We start from the raw sequence: 18995 nt of genomic DNA, 5'->3' as shown, positions 1-18995 counted from the left end.
ATTTACTTCATTTCGCAACGCAGTGTGTAAAGTGAAGCATGCGTTTTAAATACCAGTTGGAATTTACAACAAACATAAGAAACATGAGATGAAAAATAGCGAATAGGTTAAATTGAAGTAATATTGCGCCGCCGTTATAAACCTTGTCCTGCTTTACTTTACCGTATATGACGTCATGCACGTTTGCTGTACGGCCAGACGAACCAGACGGCACGCGCTTTGAAAATCATTGCTAATGCTGCGAAATCGTGCTGGGAAGCGGCGTCTCTGTCGCAAAGTATGTGTCATTGTTGACGAGCGAAGGGACCAGATATCCACAACGAGTGGATGAAAAGCTGCGTGCACGGATCCAAAGAGACCCAAGGGGCAGAGCCTTGGCGATCGCATCCATCACGGGAAGTGTCATTGGGGAGGAAGTTATTAATTGATAGTGATGTGGGCCTGGGCCTAGAGATCCTTGCCATACATCACTCCACGAACAATCTCATTCCCGGGCCTGTTCTTTTCTCTTTCTTTTCTTTTTTTTCTCTTCGAGCTCCAGCAACCAACAGATGTTCGCTTCTGTTTCTTATGTGCCCCTTTACTTTGTTTAGAAGCTTGTTTAGTGTGTATGTTTTTTTTTTTTTTTGTAAAATGTGCGCATACTACTTTAATTGTTGAGAGCTTGCAAGCCTAATGGAGATTGCGTTCACCGCCCCCAAACGATTTCACCTTGATGAGAAACAAAGAGGAATTTTCAGACTGATGGCAAGCTGAGCAGGAAAACTAGAAGAAGAAAAGAAATACTCATTGGATGAGTTTTTTTTTTCTTTTTTGTCCTTCAATCGCTTACACAGGGGTTGGAGCGCTTTTGTTTAGAGTTCAAGAAGTATAGAACGGGCACATATTTGGCACCCTATTTTTGTTAGCTGTTTTGGGATGTTAATTTTCTTTGTTAGCAAAACTAAAGCCGGCTCTGCGGTCGACGCAGAAGGACACGTGCTTGTAACAATGTAAGTTGCCTGTAACTTTAGATGCATTTCTAATTTATCAACTTTATTAAAATTTCTGGTTGTTGTTAGTTGTCACTCGTACCTGTACAAGGCACAGGCGTTCCAGTTCCTTCTGCTCTAACGGCCATCGTTGCCTTCCACGCGAAATCTATTCTCTAAAAGCTGCTCTTACGCATTAACAAATCGATAGCGTACCTGAACAACAGCAACAAATAAATTAATGACAATGAATGGGGAACCTGAAGATCATGTAACAAAGCCCAGAAAGCAGAATATGCTTCGAAAACCAGAGCCAGTAATACAGGCTGTAAAAAAATTAAAAGAAATATTGTTAGTGGAAGAAATTTTATAATATTTATTGTGTCGCGCAAGAAATGTATACCATATTCGTATTTTTACTGAGTCAGTCATTCAATTAATCGATAAAACCCTGACGACATTATTCCGAACGATAGTTAAAACAGAAGTCACTGTTTCGTTCTTTTCGTGTTCAATGTCGTTACAAAATGGAGCATGGTTCGCATTGAATGAGTAGCTTTAATGGCACAATTTAACTTTTTATGTTTAATTCTAAAGCCCGTCGTATTCTTTATCGCCCTCTGATCAAACAGGCAGTGTAAGGCGCGGGTAATAGGTATTTAGCTAACTCTGTGGCATAAAATAACGCCGTTACGAAAGAGCACAGTGCACTCTCTTTCTCTCTCTTTTTTGTACGTTCAGTCTGCAAGCTTGTGTAAAGGCGGCATGTTTTAGAGAGAGAGAGAGAGATTTATTTTATTGATCCATCAGTGTGTACAAGTTATTTGGTAGGACCGCTAGGCGAACCTGTGAACCTAGTTTACCTAAACCTAACCTGTGAACCTAGTTTAGTTTTAGAACCGGCGAACCTAGTTTAAACTTCACATGAAACATATTGAGGAAAGAGCGCAAAAACGTACGAAGCTTCATTTCTATCAAAACTAATTTCACGTTCGAGAACTGACGCAAAAAGACTACAGCCATTGGAATTCATTAATACGCGCGAATACATCTAGTTTAGTCCCCGATCACAGCAAAAATATGAACCTTACGGAGAAGACTAGAAGAAATATTTCTTAGGAGCTAAATCACTTTCACCTCTTAAAAAAATACGAAAAAAGAAAGAAAGAAAGGAAAGCTCGGAAGACGGAGCAGAAAGTGAAGAATGCTTGCAATTTAGGAATGAATTGCGCGTAAAAAAATTCGAGCTAGCTCTGCCTGGACGGGAGTTATTAATAAAGGTGATTCGAAGAATAATCCGGCAGGCTGAAATATCTTGGGTGCGCGAGATAGTAAAAGAATGCCGCTTGAATGGGAGCTCTGCTATGTAGTCCTTGTCTTCGCCCGGATTTGGCGAAGGTGATAGTCTTTATTAAATAAGGAAGGGAATTATGAGTTATGAAAGCGCGTGCCGTTGTTGTTAAGAATTTGCATTTTTTTTTTTTTTTAATGTTCTGCTGCCAGCTTGTGCAGAGGATGGAGTGAGGCTACTTATTCCATATATGATCATCTCAGAGGCCGTCTTATAGCTGAATGAGACTTGACGCGTGAGTGTACTCGTGTGTTCTGTTCGTGATGTTCGCCAGTGGTCCATTGTTATTATTGTGAGACGCGCGAGACGCTCTGTTTCTCGGGACGAGTTACAGGCGGTACTGGTCAGATGATGTGCTAGTCTTCACGGGCCCTGTTCAGGAACCGTTCAGGTTCCTTTGTCTGGTTCGGGAAGGGTCATGATGGACGGACACATACACACACACATAAAGAAGCGATGACGGGATGGGGCTGATGCCGGCCAGCAGGCTGGAGTCATGACTGAAATACGTACTGTACAAGAAGATACTGAAGAATTTGTGTGTTTCTGAGAAAGGGTAGCAACCTGTTTGGCTCCATTTCTGCAATTGTTTACTTTTGGCCGCAATTACAGGCCCTTGTCGAAACCGTCCAGGTTTTCAACCGTATATTGGGTCCCTGACAACCGTCACTTTGCTGCAGACGCTTTAGTGCAATGCTCTGTTTCCCAATTACCCTCGGTGCTCCTTTCGGTGCTTTCTCTTTTTCTCTTCGTTTTTCTTTGTTTTGTATAGCACAGCCATCCGGGGACGCCTCAGTTGTTCAGTGAACCACTGGTACTGAACTCATTTCACTTCATCTTTATATCACCCACCTAGGCCCGGTTTCACCAACGCTGGTTAACTTTGAACCGGGATCAAGGGTTGCTAAAAATTGAAGTTAACGCTCAACTCTTTTTTACAAACATTAGTTTGTGAGGTGATGAATGTTTAATTGACAGTAACTCTTTTTAGTGAAACAGAGTTCAGCGTTAAATTCAAGTTAAGGGACCGTTGATCTCGGTTCAAATGTTAATCGGTGTTAGTGAAACCGGGCCCATTCACATGTAATGATGTAGAGTACTCCACCCGAGCGTTAAAACGCACCATGTCATCGTTATTATCTATTTGCTGTTCTCGTTCGGTACTGGAAAAATAAAAAAATAGAAACTGGTGAGAAAGGATAGCAAAAATAAGCCACGCGTTCCAAACACGAACAGTCTACAGTCTAACGCACTCGACTGATGCAAGTGCGGTGCATCCTACAAAGCTAAAGTTAACCTGAGCTTGCGAAGCTGTACGCTGACCGTAAAGCATTTGTAAACGCCACTAGTCGCATTTTAGTCTTTCTTCGAGTTAATATTTATTTTAAACTCCCAATCTTACAGTGCCACGTCTACATGTTTTGTCCTTCCAATGTGAACCACAGTCGCACCTTCATTACCGAGGGTGCAAAAGATAAAGAAAGAACGCTGCCGGATATTAGCGGAGTCCATCAATCGGTCTTCATTAAGGGCAATCCTGTAGGCGACCAGGCTATAAGGGGCAACAATACCACCGGCATGAGCTCCCTGCTGCGGCATCCCGCCGGAACAAAAGGGGCGGCATGAGAGTGCGTGCGAAGCACACTCGTTTTAGCCTATAGAAAACGCGATTAATTAAACCAGCAGAGAGGATTATGCCGTGCAAAAGCGTTCGATATCGAAGTCGTACACCTAAGTGCAACGCAAGCACAACCCTATATGCTCGTAACACAAATAAAAGGGGTACGTAAAAATACGGCCGTGAGTCGACGTAGTTTCTCTCGCTTATCGAATGTCTGCAGCGAGTATAATTCGCTTCACTCTAATCAGCAGAGTAGCAGTGGGGGTACGCCTGCTCTACACTTTTTCTCACAACATATTAACTGAGCTTACCCAGCTATGAGCCCAGCCGCAACTCTCGTACAGTCGAACGCCACGTGTCCTGTCCCTTCGTTTTCTTCTTCTTCTTCTTTTTTGTCCCGTTCCGATCACCGGCATTAAGGGCGCTGCTGTTATTACAGAAATGGCGAATCTCATCCACCAAAGCGAACTCACAACTCAATTACCAGCGCCCTCTGCCGAAGATTACAATAATGCTACTGTCGTGCGGAGACTAACTCTGTAGCAAGCTTTGCTCTTTGCAACGCGCGCCTCCGGATTAGCTGCCTTCAGAGGACGCTGCTGTCGATAACAACCTCGCGCCATTTTTTTTCTTTTTTTTCGTAACACTCTCATACCCGATATCCATCTCGTCCTAATCGTATTAGCAATTATCGCTTCCGGTCAAATAATAACAGCAGCGTTTGTTAATCATGCCTGCCAGTAGTGCATTTTGGATAGAGCTCGCGCCGTCAGAATCAATGGCGTTCACCTGAGCTCTGGTTCGAGGGTGGCGTTAATCTCGTTACCAGGAACGTGCTGCGTAATACGTTGGTAGGGTGGAGTGAGATGCGAGCAGACAAACGGAAAGCAAAAATTTTGTTTTTGACGAGCGATGAATAAAGCTCGCTATTATCTCCGTACTGATTTTCCCGTTTTAGTGATTGTGTATTTGAGTTAAAGAAGGGTGCTTTTTAGGTTACGTTAAGTAGTCGCAGCACTCACATACGAAACGTCGTTTAAAACCTATACGAAACTTCTTCAGGGGAACGCATATTTCCAGAATATTGCGTCAAATATTAGACTCCGCTTTTCTCCTCCTGCCAAACATGTCGGGAATTACCTGTAACCGTGTATTCACGCAAGCTACACCACTACGGCATATTCTAGTGGGAAAAAAAGCGAAAAAAAAGATAAAAATAAAAAAACTGTTCTCGAGGCAGACGTTCCACCACGTGTCATGTTAAGCATTCGCAAGGTGCCGGTACATCGTGAGTGGCACCGCGCAGTTAGCAGACGACAACGTCTGCGTGTTCTCCTGTCGTCTGCTACGAAATATCTTGCGTCTGTAGGGCGGGATATTCCCCACGGCTAGCAGTGTACGTGGCAGCAGAAAGCTGTGACGTTTTTCGCACCTTTGGCTGGAGTATTCTAGGGAATATCGCTAGCGTGAGTACACGGTAAGTGACGAACATCTTCTAGGATTCTAACTCTCAGGCAGCTCTGTGCAATAGCTAGAGCACGCGCGATTCGGCTTCCGGTTCCAAGACCACCGCCTCGCGCTTGCCTACGTCATGTCAATAGTCAGAAGTGAGCGCGGTTGACACTGACACGTGATAGTACCCGCACTGCACGGTACCCGCGCATCTAAGATCCGCGACTGCATCTGCTCCCGTGCTAGTTGGAATAGGTGTACTCGCATGCGCACGGATATCGAGTATATCCGCACATCCGCCGGTCGCTATATTTCTGATCAGCACGGCGAAAATGTTATATGAGAAACGTTTTTACTTTCCAGCATACAAACTGCTCAGGAATGCTATACATATCTAATTGTCCGATAACAGCAGTTCAATTGGCACAATGCAAGGTATATATGACACGACACGGCATGCAAGGTTGACACTATTTTGGAATCACAGCGTGCTCGTAATTATGGCTCCACCTGTAGGAGATGTCGGCACAGACACTATTATTCATTTGAGGATGAAATGCAGATATCCGCGCACATTGCAAAGTCGCAAGGTTTTATCATTTTTTTTTTTTTCGCACGGATTTTAAAACGTTATTTTTCGAGCCGCAAATCAGGACGTGGCGCTGGCTATAGCTCGCACCCGTACGCACCTGTAGCTACAGTCGCTACATGGTCCTTTTCAGAATAATCTCAACACAAATTGTGAAATTCCTCGACACTGCTACAGGTTTCCGTTTCAAAGCGCTTCCTGTCCCATTCACGGAAGCTGTAGGTATCTCTGTATCCGTTCTCATGGCCCTGTTGACACAGCTGTCATACACGGCAAGATTATTTCGCATTAACGTCGTAAACCTTGTGCAGGAACGAAAAAGCAGCGATCCTCCTTTTGTTGACTTTTAATTAAAAAGTTAACAATCTGGGCGGGATTTCTCTACTCGGCATCGCGGGGAATACTTACAGAAGGAATTTTGTCAACACGAGGATTAGTCTAAAGGGATTTCCTTGTCGCAGCCGGTGTAGAAAGAGGCAGCCTATTTTACGTCACAACTTTGCTATTTTTATAGGGGGCCTTAAACGAAAGGTACAGATTCATTATTGACGAAGGATAATCACTAATACGAAAGCGCAGCGCGCGTCGCTCCGGAAAGAGAGATACCTTTTTTTCTCCGTTTACCATTCCGGCTGGTATGTTATGAAAGTAAACTTTGACTCACGCTTTATCTTCGCTTTGAAATTTCGCCGCTTTGTGCCCCACTTGTCTTCGATGAAGTGTTGTACTATGAGTTTGGTAATAATTCTAGTCGTCTAACGATGTGAGTCGCACCGTAATCGTAAAGGCCGCATTGAAGTGACAAACGACATTTCGTGCCGTTTTTAGGTTGAACACGGGTATAGTAATATGTTACGTATTGTCCTAATGCGCTGGTGCTTCAGTTTCCCCAAGCGTTACACACGGGGGAAAGAACTCTGAGAGTAACGCTTGAAATTCTGCGTGTGTTTCCACCGAAGGGATAGTGGGGATGTATAGATGCTAAGAATACAGCTGTAAGAAGAAGAAGAAGAAGAAGAAAACAAAAGAAGCCTTATGGGGAGCTTCTGCTAACGACAACCGAACACAATACGACATACTGCATCCTCAATATGAAAAAAAAAGAAGAAGAACGCAGTGAAAAGAAACTTCCGATTGAATTTCTTTCACGAAACTTAGTTATACGATGTTCGCACGTAAGATTGGGACGCAGGCCAATGTTCAAATAACGTGTATAACGAAATGCGCTCCACGCAACCGAATTACAAATACCAAATTCTTCACCTTCCCCCTTTCTGTGCCTTTATGCTTTCCAGAAGAACCACGCGAGTCCTTTTTGTCGCCAAGATTTTTGCTCACACGGAGCGAGAGCGGAATCAGAAATGAGTTTTTTTTTTTCTCCTCTTCTAGCATGCCATGTTTCCCTCGGATCTAAGGATTTTCAGTTTAGATAAGAAAGCAAGATGACGAAGAAAGGTTCCTCGGCAAGCAAAAAAAAGAAAAAGAAAAAACTGCGTGGGTTCATAAAAGCAGGGCGTATAGATAGAGAAGCCGACGACGTAGGACTAAGGACTGAAGGTGACTAAACTCCCCGGGGACATCGGGACCAGGGTACTCCCGATATTGGATGAGGCCGAGATGAGGCAGTGGAGAGGTCGCTTAAGCCCTTGTCGGGAAGAAGTTATTGAACGTCTTATCGAACCGGAGAGGTCTGTTAGGTGACGAGAGAGATAGAGCGAAATGTATGGGTGTGTCGAGTTTCTCAAAGCGTGCAACCATATCGTGTGATTCGAGCTTGTTGCGCGCGCTTGTAAGGAGAAAAGGAAAAGGCAATTGCTGGTGACGGTACGGTGTAGATTGGGGTTTGTGTAGCCCTTTAAAACAACGGTGCAGAGCGTAGGACACTATAGGATGAAGGGATAGTAATGCTAATCTTCTAAAAACATACAGTCTGACGCTTTCGTTTGACGGTTCTGAATTCTACAAAGTGAGTACCTATAAAGGTGCAGTCTCTCTGTTTCACTGCATGATGCAGATATCGCAAGGACAATGCTGACGCTTTGTGTATAGCTGACGCTTAGTGGTCTGAGCAGGCCCTTTTAATTATGAAACCATAACGAATTTCACCTGAAAGTTATAGCGTAAAATGAGCGAATCCCGATGTCAACGAAAGCCGATGGCCGAACAGATAGCCGAATTTCGTCGAACAGTCTGCGTCCCTTGTCCCCGCGAGTCGATGGACATCAATCTGAGATGCATATTCCACTTGGCGTTTTCAATAGTAACCCCAACCAATCGCGACCACAAATATCAGAAGCGCCACCCGGGGACCGTCCTTTACAGCCCTCCGACCTTTTTACGGCTAACGGGGTTCTTCCCACGTCACGGAAAGTTTATAAAATAGAACCGGACCCCTATATCAATAGGAGCTCAAGAACGAGAGATGGCGATTCATAAATCCACGGCTTCGGCGCGATGAAAGAGTTACGGCCTCTTCAACCCCACGCTGAGTTGGGAATAGAAGGGCAGTAAAAAGAAAGAGTTACGCTCGCAGCGGGGAATCACCATGGGAACTGAGGCGACACAGAATCGTTTGTTTATGCTTCAGTAATAAACGGTACGCTGCGGTCACGAATGCTGGGCCATTTTCTGTAGTCAACGATCTGATTACTGATGTGGATTTCGTGTCCATTTTCGACTCTGTGTTGTCTTTGTTGTGCATGTGCAGTGGTGAGAAGTGTAGCGACAACAGGGTGGTGTTCGTTTCACGATTATCGTCACAATGACGCGTGATGTAACTAAAAGTAACTACACACGATAAAACAGAGGGGATCTAAAGCACACACAAAAAAGTAAATTTATGGACGCATCATAACACAACACTCCCGCCAAAGCTATTCCTACACTGCTGCTGAAGTACCAACCTACTATACGTCTATGAACAGTACCAGAATACCTTCAGTATGTCAAAATATACTTCCCTGTGTAGTGTACTTATCGAACCAGAGTCAGGAGCGGTAGCGAGCCTTAAAGAGAGAAAGAGAGAGAAATACATAAAAGCCATGACCTCCCATTCAAGCAGCCTTGCTTGCAACCACAGGACAAGGCGGACTACTGCGCAATACGAGCAAAGCATGCTCATCACCTTCATTTGCCACAACTGTTTGTCCCTTTCCGAACTAAATGGACGTAAGTTTCTACGAAGTTCAGAAACTATTTCAAGCGCTGAGGAGTTAAGTATTACGATCAAAGGACTAAAATAGGAAGTAATTGCAATATACGGGACTAGAAGCTATAGTTGCTCTCTAATTTACTCCTAAACACTCCGGCATTAACTGTCCTATGAAGCCAACTACTTCAACTTTAAAACCAGTCTTCCACTACCCAAGCCGATATCTGCACTTTAACGCAATTTATGCGCCTCGGCTGGAAGAAAACCTTCCTAGTTTATATTTGTACCGCGAACAGAACCTGCTTAAATGTCTATCTAAATCAGCGATCACTTAATATCCGTTGTAGTGGTTGTTGGGAGACATTAATCCAAACTTACGAGAGGTCAGAACCTTTATATAGGACGAGGATCGGCGAACGTAAAAGCCAGGCATGTTGAGCGGATAATGTTTGTTTGGCAGCAAAGGCACTGTTTCGGTGAATTGAGGTCGGTAATTTGCGAGGCTTCTTCCCTGGGTGTGACGGTAGGATCAGTGTCTCTAATCTCCTTGTCGCGCGTGTTGCAGACTTGATGTAAGAGCAGTAGGGCAAAGATCACCATCGGGATCGTCAGGATTACCACCATTTAGTAGACAAGGTGTCGATAGCCCGTTTCAAAAGAATTCGAGGAATATTACAGTCTCTACTTCCACCCGGACGAGTGGCATGCGTTCTAGCCACCTGTGAATGTACTTTAGACTGCAAAATATCGTAGAATAAACGCACAACAGTTGTCGTGCGAATCGGCATCGCTTTTCTGGCATTTGCACACCTTGTCGAGGTGTACACTTGTGCACACCAATTTGTACACCTTGCCACCTTGTGATCGCTGCGAGATCAACCTATAGGGGGCGACACCGTCACCTTTCTAGTGCGGATAACACGCCGGCCGATGTTCGGAGTTGATGATTCTTTTCCGTAATTGTTGCGTATACATTCAGCGGAAGATCACTTATGCCGCGACGGTACGGTACTGTTCGGTTCCCCGATGCTCCACTTACTGCACTGAACGCGGAATAAACGTGTGCAGGCGACGCGAGGAAGCTATCCACACTACAGTAGTTCATCGTTTCTCCGCAGGGCGCCGACACCGTTCGATCTCGGAGCGAATACGAGGTCTGCATTTGACGGAAGCTTCCATGGCGACATCATGTCGGGATAATGGGTGTACATTTCAAGACCACGACTCCTCGAAAGATGTTTCTTTGCGGTGCACATTCCTGTACCCAGAGTTGACAGATGATATGTACACAAATACAAAACTATCACATGTTAGGAATGACTCATTCAACTAACCCTGCTGCGTTCCTTCACACCTGTGCCGGTAAATATCTCTCGTAAACTGCCGGGAGCACGCATGCTGCAACTTCCTCCGTTGTTCCCGCGCTGGTTCATCAGAGTTTGCGCAAAGGCAACTCGAAGAAAGCGTGAACAATGTATACGAAACTTACTCAGGAATCTCGGAAACTCGAGCTTGAACTTGTTTTCCGGAAACTACCGTTCCGGTAGGTGGGAGATCAAGTTTCTGAATCGATTTTCGAAAACATCGACCTGTTCTTCTTCAAACGCCCTACCAGCCGTTCCCCCCTCCCTTCCACGCGCCAGGAAATTGACTTTTTTTTTCTTCTTAGTTTCTGGGGCCACCGCGACAACTTCCATCAGGCCTGAGTTCGGCGTACAAAAAGTACACAACTCTAGAAAACAAACTGCAGCCGTAAGCTGAGCTTCAACGGGGGCTACGTAAGCAAGGAGTATATAATCTATAAACCCTCTAAAAAGGAAGCCGGGATACGCCGGGCACAATCACGTGAGGGATCGGAGTTCCAACCAAAACCGTGTTTATCTTGATTTCCTGCCAGGCCTCCGGCAGCTTTTTCTTAAATTTTCTTTTTTTTTTTAACGTGAGAGAGAAGCAAAGAAAAATTTTAAATGGCGAATGATATCCCTCTGCTGCCGTTGTAAAAAAAGAAGCCTGACGAAAAAAATACTTCAGGGATGATTTGCAGGGTCTTAAAAAAATATAACACTTTACTCTTTTGCTATTGCGGTCAACATAATATGCTTGAGCTGGTTCATTGCGTTCGTACGTGATACTCCAAAACACACTCCTTTCTTCTCTTTCTTTATGTTTGCACTGCTTTTTGCGCCGTGCGCCAGATATGCTCACAGACATTCTTGTTTGCGAAATTGCTTGTTTCTTAAAAACGGTAGCGTCCTTTTGAAGAAACAGGCGTGGCCGAGTTGTACGCTAACCTCTAGAAGTTTTGTGAGAGGAAGTAGAGAGATTTTATAATCCAAGAAACCCGCATTCTGTATCCACAAATTAAACGCTTGTACTATTCGAAACAACCTTATATGCGTCCAAAGTAGAGAAAATAGATAGTCTATTACCGATTCCGTAACTGACTGACATGAACAGGTATACCACGCACGGTTGGTGGTAACCAAGGTCGTGCTGTAGACTGGGAGGTGGCGGGTTCGAATCCTACCGCCGGCTGTGCTGTGTGAGGTTTTCCCTGGGTTTTCCGAAGACTTTCCAGACGAATGTCGGCACAGTTCCCCCTGAAGTCGGCCCAGGACGCATACTAATCCCCCTGTCCCCCACTCCTTCCTGCTGTCCTCTCTCCGTCTGTCCACATCTGTACGTCGCTCATAGCCACAGTTGCTTCGCGGCGCTAACACGCAATAATAAAAAAAAATATACCACGCACGGATTTACCGGCCTCGGTAGCCCAGTCGGTGTTTGCCCGCTGAGCTCAAGATCGTGGGTTCGATCCCGGGCAAGGATGTTAGCAACGTGGAGGAGGTAAACATTGCTTCCAGCACCGTCTGTCGGAGATTTCCGGCGCACTTCAAAAAGAACCCCTGGTGGTCGAAATTATCCTCAGTCCTATCCTGCGGCACGTGCAGCTTGTCACCACACAAATAGGCTGATCACACCTCACGTGCCACACGTCTACTCCTAACTATTATTATGGTAATGTTTTGCACACGGTCATTTATAGCTCGATGCTGCATCTACAAAGGCTACAATATTTTCGGTGTCTATTTTGTTGTTCGTTTTTCAAATTGCGTGCAGCGTGTCTGTCCCGTAATTCACAAAAGCTTTTCTCCAAAATATCTCCACACTTACCTGGCGCAGTTGCAACCATATAAGCACTCGAACGAGAACATTGCTGAAAAAAAACAAAAAAAAAACAAGTATACTTGCTCACTTACGTTGATTACACTACACTTTCAGCCGTCATCTGAACGGTGTAACAGCGTATGCTGCAAAAGCCTCTTAAACGCTGCATTCTCGCAGCCATAATCCCTCCTGTATCCACCGTAAACCCTGGACACACACGCATTACAACCCGATCTTCTGAAAAATTCAGCCGCTGCTATAAAGCAACGGAGCAGCCTAAACGCAACTGCCGGCACACAACGCAGATATAGTGCATCAGGGATGTTTTCCCTAAATATTTTACAGCCGTTCGCACGAAGAGAAAAATAGAAGCACGTCACTATAAACTTGTTTGCTGTCCCCTGTTGCTCGGTCGCAGCACGAGCTCGGGAATTCCCGGCGGGAAGGATATATAAAGTCCCTCGTAGACAGTGGAACGCTGTATAAGGTCTACTCCTGTGGGACCTTCGGTCGTACGGAAGGCTGTCATATAAAGCAACCTCTGCCTTCGGAACCTGCGATGCATTGAGAGATACACATCCGCTTTCGCGATTTTTTTAACACAGACACACACATACATTGGATGATGATGAGGTGGGCGATTCACCGCCGCTGAGGCGGTACTCTGCCCTATTGCACATTGGGAACGGATGAGGGGATGAGGATGGGGGGCTTTCAGAGAGGCGTCACCAGACCGGTGGAGCACGAGTACTCCGTAAGAAGACGAAGGCCTTGCACCTGGTGGGCAGCGTTCGACCATGATCCGAGGATAAACGCGATGTTGAACGGCTGCTTGTCAATACGTTGCATAGAAACTTCCATTAGTGCACGCGCTCGTGGTGATATTTCTCCACAAGCCAGGATGACTTGGCAGAGGCCGCCGTGCACTCCACAAGTGGGGGGCAGAGGGGAGACGAGGTGGAGCCGAGACGGTGTTGAAAGGCAGCGTTGAGCCTCCTGCGGTGGAAGAGTGCAGTAAAGGGGCGTGGTAGTCGCGGAGGAAGTACGAGAGAAACGTGGGGTACGCGATTTTTTTTTAAATTTTTTTTAAGATCTTACGCACTCTGTACGAAATATAGGTAAAACAGTCGTGCGGAGCGAAGATTACTTGTGCACTCCTACGTTGAGCAATGGCTGTAGAAAACAGTGAGTTGAAGAGGTTCACCGTTCAGATTGAGGAGGGTGGCATCACGTACTCGGGATGTCGGTAGCACGCTTCACGCATATAGTTGAGAGGAGGAAATGCAATATGAGACTTTGTTCAAATACACGCTGGAGAACGTTTAGCCATGGAAAATATAGTTCTCTTGGCACCAAGAAGGATTTGTACGCTACATATTAAACCCGTGAAAGACGATATGTTATGGGAAATGTAGCAAACATCATGTGGTCGTGTCATACTTAGACTTGCCCAAGTGCTAGTTACATAGTTTGTTTTCTTGTTTTCTTAGCTGTGTTTGATACAATTTCCGAAGAAAAGTTACATAGTTGCATGCAACAAGAAAATGTACCACACCGTGATGTCAACCCAAAGATGACCCAAGGATCACATACCGTGATGTCACCCTTAGGTTGCATCACCCTCACACCACCCACACCACAATCATCATCTCATTTTGTGTGTGTGTGTGTGTGTGAGAGAGAGAGAGGGAGAGAGAGAGAGAGAGGTTGCATAGCGCTATATAGGGTAATATGAATGGCGTAATGTTCCGTAGGTATGGAATAAACTATCTTATCTTTGCATTTCCTTCTTGTTTTCGCACACCAAATATCTGCATTGCATCAAGCATGCACCCATTTACACATTTTAATGAGGGGCCAGTCGAGAAACGGGAATCTTCGCTTCTCTTCTGTGTCAAAAAGCAAATGCATGAAACATGATGGTCTTTGCTATTTATTTAATAGATACCGCAGGCCAATCCGCTTTAGACACGGTACAGTCAGGTAGTGAGCTCAGAGCAACAAGGCTGACGCCAATCTGTACTGAGCAAACGCAAAGTAAACCGAGACATTATAAAAAGTGTCCTTTTATGTGCGCTAAAACACATTTTACGGCTTTGTCGGACATTAACATCAAAACCGGCATCAAAGCTTAACCGGTGAAACGCCCCCATAATATTGTCATCATGTATTTGTTGTTGCTGTTTGCGGGTATCGAAGTATGATAATATATAATGTGTATGGCTTTCAGTAGTAAAGCTGTCTCTCCTTTTAATAAAAGAAATACACATAAGGTGTAGTATCGACGGGGGGCTGAAGATGCGTTTCCATTTGGGACGTCAAACGTGAAAGCTGCAGGCGATATGTCAAATGAGACTGTCAAGATAGATGCGTCAATCAGGAATCGTCCGGGGCGGTCTCGGAACTTTAAATGGACGAAATTGACGCCAAAACGTGAGATAAACATTTCTGGTTGGCTCGTCACACGATATTTCTGTCGAGATGCTGTTTTCGGCATGCTTGGACGCATGATAATGCACTTAGAAGTACCACGTTATAGTTTCTGGCGATGACGATTGTAGAAAAAGTTTCTTTTTGCGAGACCTGGAGCTCGCGTACACTTTGAAGGGAAAACAAAATGCGAAACGGTATCTGCGAATTTTGTAGTTACGGTATAGCGAGGATTCAGGCACCCGATTCGAAATACTGTCAGTGTGGGATTCCTATTTCCTTTTTTACGATTTGTCGTAAAAGGAGATTTGCCGTGTATTCGCACGAACGACATTACCGAAAATATTCCAGTGGAAGATGCGAAAAAATGTCGTAGCTATCTGCCGCCACGTATAAGCGCGAGCGCTCAGTATCACGTCCTTTCGCGCCCTGCCAACGCCACCTGGATACAGAGGGCCTGCTTAATCTCTTCCTCTCACGCCTTGGTCACGTGGACATAGAAAGTTCGGGTGTCATCTGCTTCAGCTAATTACCGCAGACGATTTCAAACGCTGGCTACCCATGGCTACCAATGGCTGCGCCTACGGCTTGTGACGGCTCGTCTCCATAGCTACGGCTCCTCCATAGCTGCGGCGCAGCCACAAGATAGTCCGCGGCAGACGACAGGAAAAAGCGCAATCGGTGTCGTCTGCTAAGTGCGCACTCCCGATATTCCGTGAGCAGTTTTTTTACTCCTTCGTCCACTAGAATATTCCGTGTGGATGTTGCTCCTGTGAATACACGGTTATGCATGTAATACATTTGAATATTGTTGCTTGATCAATATTTGTTACTTGTGTTACGTTTGCCAGATATGAACTACACTAGTTTAGATAGCTTCAACCTTGCTCGTTTTTTGATCTCGTTGGTAGCTTGTTGCCTGATTGTTGTGTGAGTGTTTGTGTGTTTATTTCTTCCTTTCTTCTTGCCTTTTTTTTTTTTTTTTTTTTAGTTTGTCATATTTATCTGGAACTACCTCCACACGGCTGCTGTAGAGGGTCAGGTGCCTCTGTCAGGGATTTTCCCTTTTGCACCTGATCCGCACTTTCACGAAAAAAAGTGAAAAATAAAATGGTAATAATACTGCATCTGTAACTTTCGTAGTGAATGTAGCCAAAATACAACCTAAACATCTAAACAACTTTGTACAATGACTACACATGCACAATGGGGATGACTATAATAGCACCGTGGAATTCTCTGTCACTCTATCTGCGAGCAAGCATCCCTATGCCCTCCGCCGCCCCTTTTTGAAAAAGAAAGGAAAAAGAGAGAGAGAGAGAGGAGTAAATAAGAACAATGTAAGAGCACGGCCGATACATATACCCGCATGCACTCTGTCAGTGACACTTTAATTAAAAGTTGAAATACTAAGAACCTGTCCATAATAGAGATGAGGGGAGGCTAAACGGCCTTAGGCGCTCCCGTGTGAAGATTTGTAACGGTTCTGTCAGTGGCACGCCTGTGCCGCCGGTGGGGTTCACATCCGCCTCAACCATGCAGCGGCCTCTTGCGAGCCAGCTTTGTTCAATCTCGCGAGGTGATAAACATCAACGACAGCTTGAGCTTTTCACCCATTTTCTCCCGCTTTACGGGAGCCCAAGAAACCCCGAAGCGTGCAGGCGGCGAAAGTCTGCTGGCTGTGTTGTCATTCTTTCCACGTAACACTCACTAAGCTATATGGACATACGGGTTATTAGGTAATTTCATAGCACCTAATAGAGCGCTGAAACGTCAGTCTTGAGTAGTTGAAGGCATTCGAAACAAATCACGTGTGTGGGACCAGTAGCTGGTGGAACATGATATGCGTAGTGTCTCAACAGCAACGACAGTAGTATGACGAGAGCAAAAAGTAAAGCAACTTAAATACAGCAAATGATGAAAGATTGAAATCACTGAAAAGGTTAGCCAGCTGTAGGCACTTGAGGCTTTGTATGTATTTGTCCTTTCTATGTGTTCCAGCCTCAGAACATCAATTTCTCATAAATAAAGCAAGTTCGCCCCTTTCCGACAAATTAATGTTTGCGCTCTTAAAGAGTTCATAAACTTTTTAAAAATAAGTCAGATAAAATTCTTACCGTGTAGGATGACCATAAGACGCAGAGAAAAGGAAGACTCAAAAAGGAATACAGAACGACGCTAGAAGAGGAAATTGCCAAAGAAACGCTGTATATCTCCCATGTAAGGGAAGACAGGGCTTGTTGCAACAGTCACTGTTTTTTTGCTCCTTTTAAATACGACCAGTGGCTCCATCTTGCGCCACGGCATCACCATCGAGAACGCGCTCCGTACATGAGTCAAGTGCACAGGTCAGGTCAAGACAGGTCAGACGGACTGTACTGAGCGTTTCCGGTGTTGGTTCGTTTTTGGCAACGTAAGTAAATTTTGATGTTCTACAAATATGACTGGAATGCTCCAAAACGGGCCTGAATAATTTGAGGACATGGGATGCTGTGTACTATGCGTAAGCCATCGAGCATGTATGCCAAGGCACTTCGTTTCCGTAATGGCGAGTGATATTTCTTTGTCAGACATGTCAGACACCGTGTCGCATTCTACCCCGAACTTGGGGTACATTGCAACAATTGACTTACTTTGCTAAATGTATTTTGTTGACAAAAACACCTCTCTCTTGATGAAACAGGCACTCTCTGCCACAGTGAAGGACGAACGTTTCACAAGAGATTCATTTTGTACGTTTCTTCACATAAACATTTCTTTTAAAAAATAAAATGTGAAAAGTGTTGCAACTATCCCCTTCTTCCTCTATCAAATATGTCCGTGGACATAAAGCACCCTCTATGCAATCAGTGAGAGTTGTTCTTTCATGTTCGTTAAAAGGTAAAACCATAGAGTGAGTGAGTGAAAAAGAAAAAAATTGAGAAAATAATGGGTAAAATAATAGAGGTGAAAGCTCGTCACTATCGATACCTTACTGTCCTAGCATGATACTTCACTGAATTGGAATTGGCAATGAAAGAAAAATATGGAGATGTTAGTGCCGACACAGTCAGGACTGGCTACTCCAAAACGTGTTTGTGGGTGGAAAAATAGGGCCAGAAAAAAGAAACAGAAAAGAGGTAGAGTGGGTCCAGCAGGAGAAAGCATATAGGGAAACTGAATTTTTGTTATTGAAGCACAGTTTTTTCATCGTTCGGGAACCGGTAAGACGAAACCTGTGGAGCAAACAAACGAAATCGCATTAGCCTGCGACACAGCTTGCATTTTGAGACACACCTTATTTCCTGCCGCATCTCGATAACCTAGCTGTCTGCATCCAGACACGCAACACTGCGAAGGCATTTCTTAATAAGAGATAAGAGTATCACACCGTACCAACAATCCGGGCGTCCGGCCGTCCGGATCATACGTACAATGGCGGACTGAGAGAACTTCGCGCAATCGACGACAGGTGGCGTTTCCATTTTGCATATGGTCTATTGGAGTTGAGTTACTTATAACAAAAAGATGAGATGGTTTGCCCTAGCTGCTATTACTTAATCAGTTTTCTAATGGGGTACCGTACCACGAATGCACTACTCAATACTACTCCGTACTACTCCGCAAACCAGGCGTTGATCGACATCGTGCACATGAACGTCGCCGAGGTCATTTAGAAGCAGAGGGAGCGGGCTCAGCGGCGGAAAGACGAAGTGAGTTATTGCGCTCGCGGCGCCTGACGGACGAAAATAGAGGCGTAATTTTCGAGTCATGAACACGGGGCTGGATTAAGTCGCACATTCGTCTCATGCGACGCCCGTCACATGTCGCCCCCTATAGTCGAGAAGGCTTTAAATACGACACCACCCGCACAAAGAAGCGGGTCTTTTGACACACCGTCTGCATCTGCGAAAGTTGTCGTTCCGTAAAGGATATGACGAGTGAAGAAGGGTGCTCATCTTCGCCGCACCTTCATTTGGAGCGAAAGAAAAAAAAAGGAGGAAACCCAAATCACTGGGTTCTTTTTGTCCGCTTTCGAGGTGCCGCTAAGAGTGCTTGTATTCTGCGCGTATGTATACTATATATTGGATATGTAAGGTCGACGTGATAGTTTTTGTTCATCGCCGTTGTTGCGCGTGATTTTTAACGTAACATCTCTTTTTTTTTTATGCGATAGCTTTTTTGGGTCATCAACCGGAGTAGGTGCGTCCGTAGTTCCGTAGGACCGAGTGACAGTGACCACGTGACGAAATATTTACTCTCTAACACTGGCCCTATAAAAGCAA

At 44.9% G+C, this 18995-nt stretch overlaps 1 protein-coding gene and 1 long non-coding RNA gene across 13 annotated transcripts in view; one reads left to right on the top strand and one right to left on the bottom strand.

The window, feature by feature from the left end:
* LOC135368664 (uncharacterized) overlaps positions 1–4298 on the bottom strand; it is a 44392-nt gene extending 40094 nt beyond the window's left edge. Inside the window, exon 1 of the long non-coding RNA XR_010414844.1 lies at positions 4255–4298. This is a non-coding gene — a long non-coding RNA (uncharacterized LOC135368664). The remainder of the gene's footprint in view (positions 1–4254) is intronic.
* LOC135368658 (discoidin domain-containing receptor 2-like) overlaps positions 1–18995 on the top strand; it is a 363200-nt gene that overhangs the window by 207235 nt on the left and 136970 nt on the right. The window contains exon 1 of one of the 12 annotated variants that reach the window (XM_064602089.1): positions 18397–18422. The exons of the other annotated variants lie outside the window; for them this stretch is intronic. The gene's annotated coding sequence lies outside the window, so the exon portion shown is untranslated. Of the gene's footprint in view, positions 1–18396; positions 18423–18995 lie in introns of those variants that run through there. 12 annotated transcript variants of the gene reach the window in all.

Source organism: Ornithodoros turicata, chromosome 9 (genome assembly GCF_037126465.1).
Source record: "Ornithodoros turicata isolate Travis chromosome 9, ASM3712646v1, whole genome shotgun sequence".
In the NCBI taxonomy this organism is placed as follows: domain Eukaryota; kingdom Metazoa; phylum Arthropoda; class Arachnida; order Ixodida; family Argasidae; genus Ornithodoros; species Ornithodoros turicata.
Note: the sequence above shows the minus strand (reverse complement) of the source record. Positions and strands in the feature narration are given on the sequence as shown.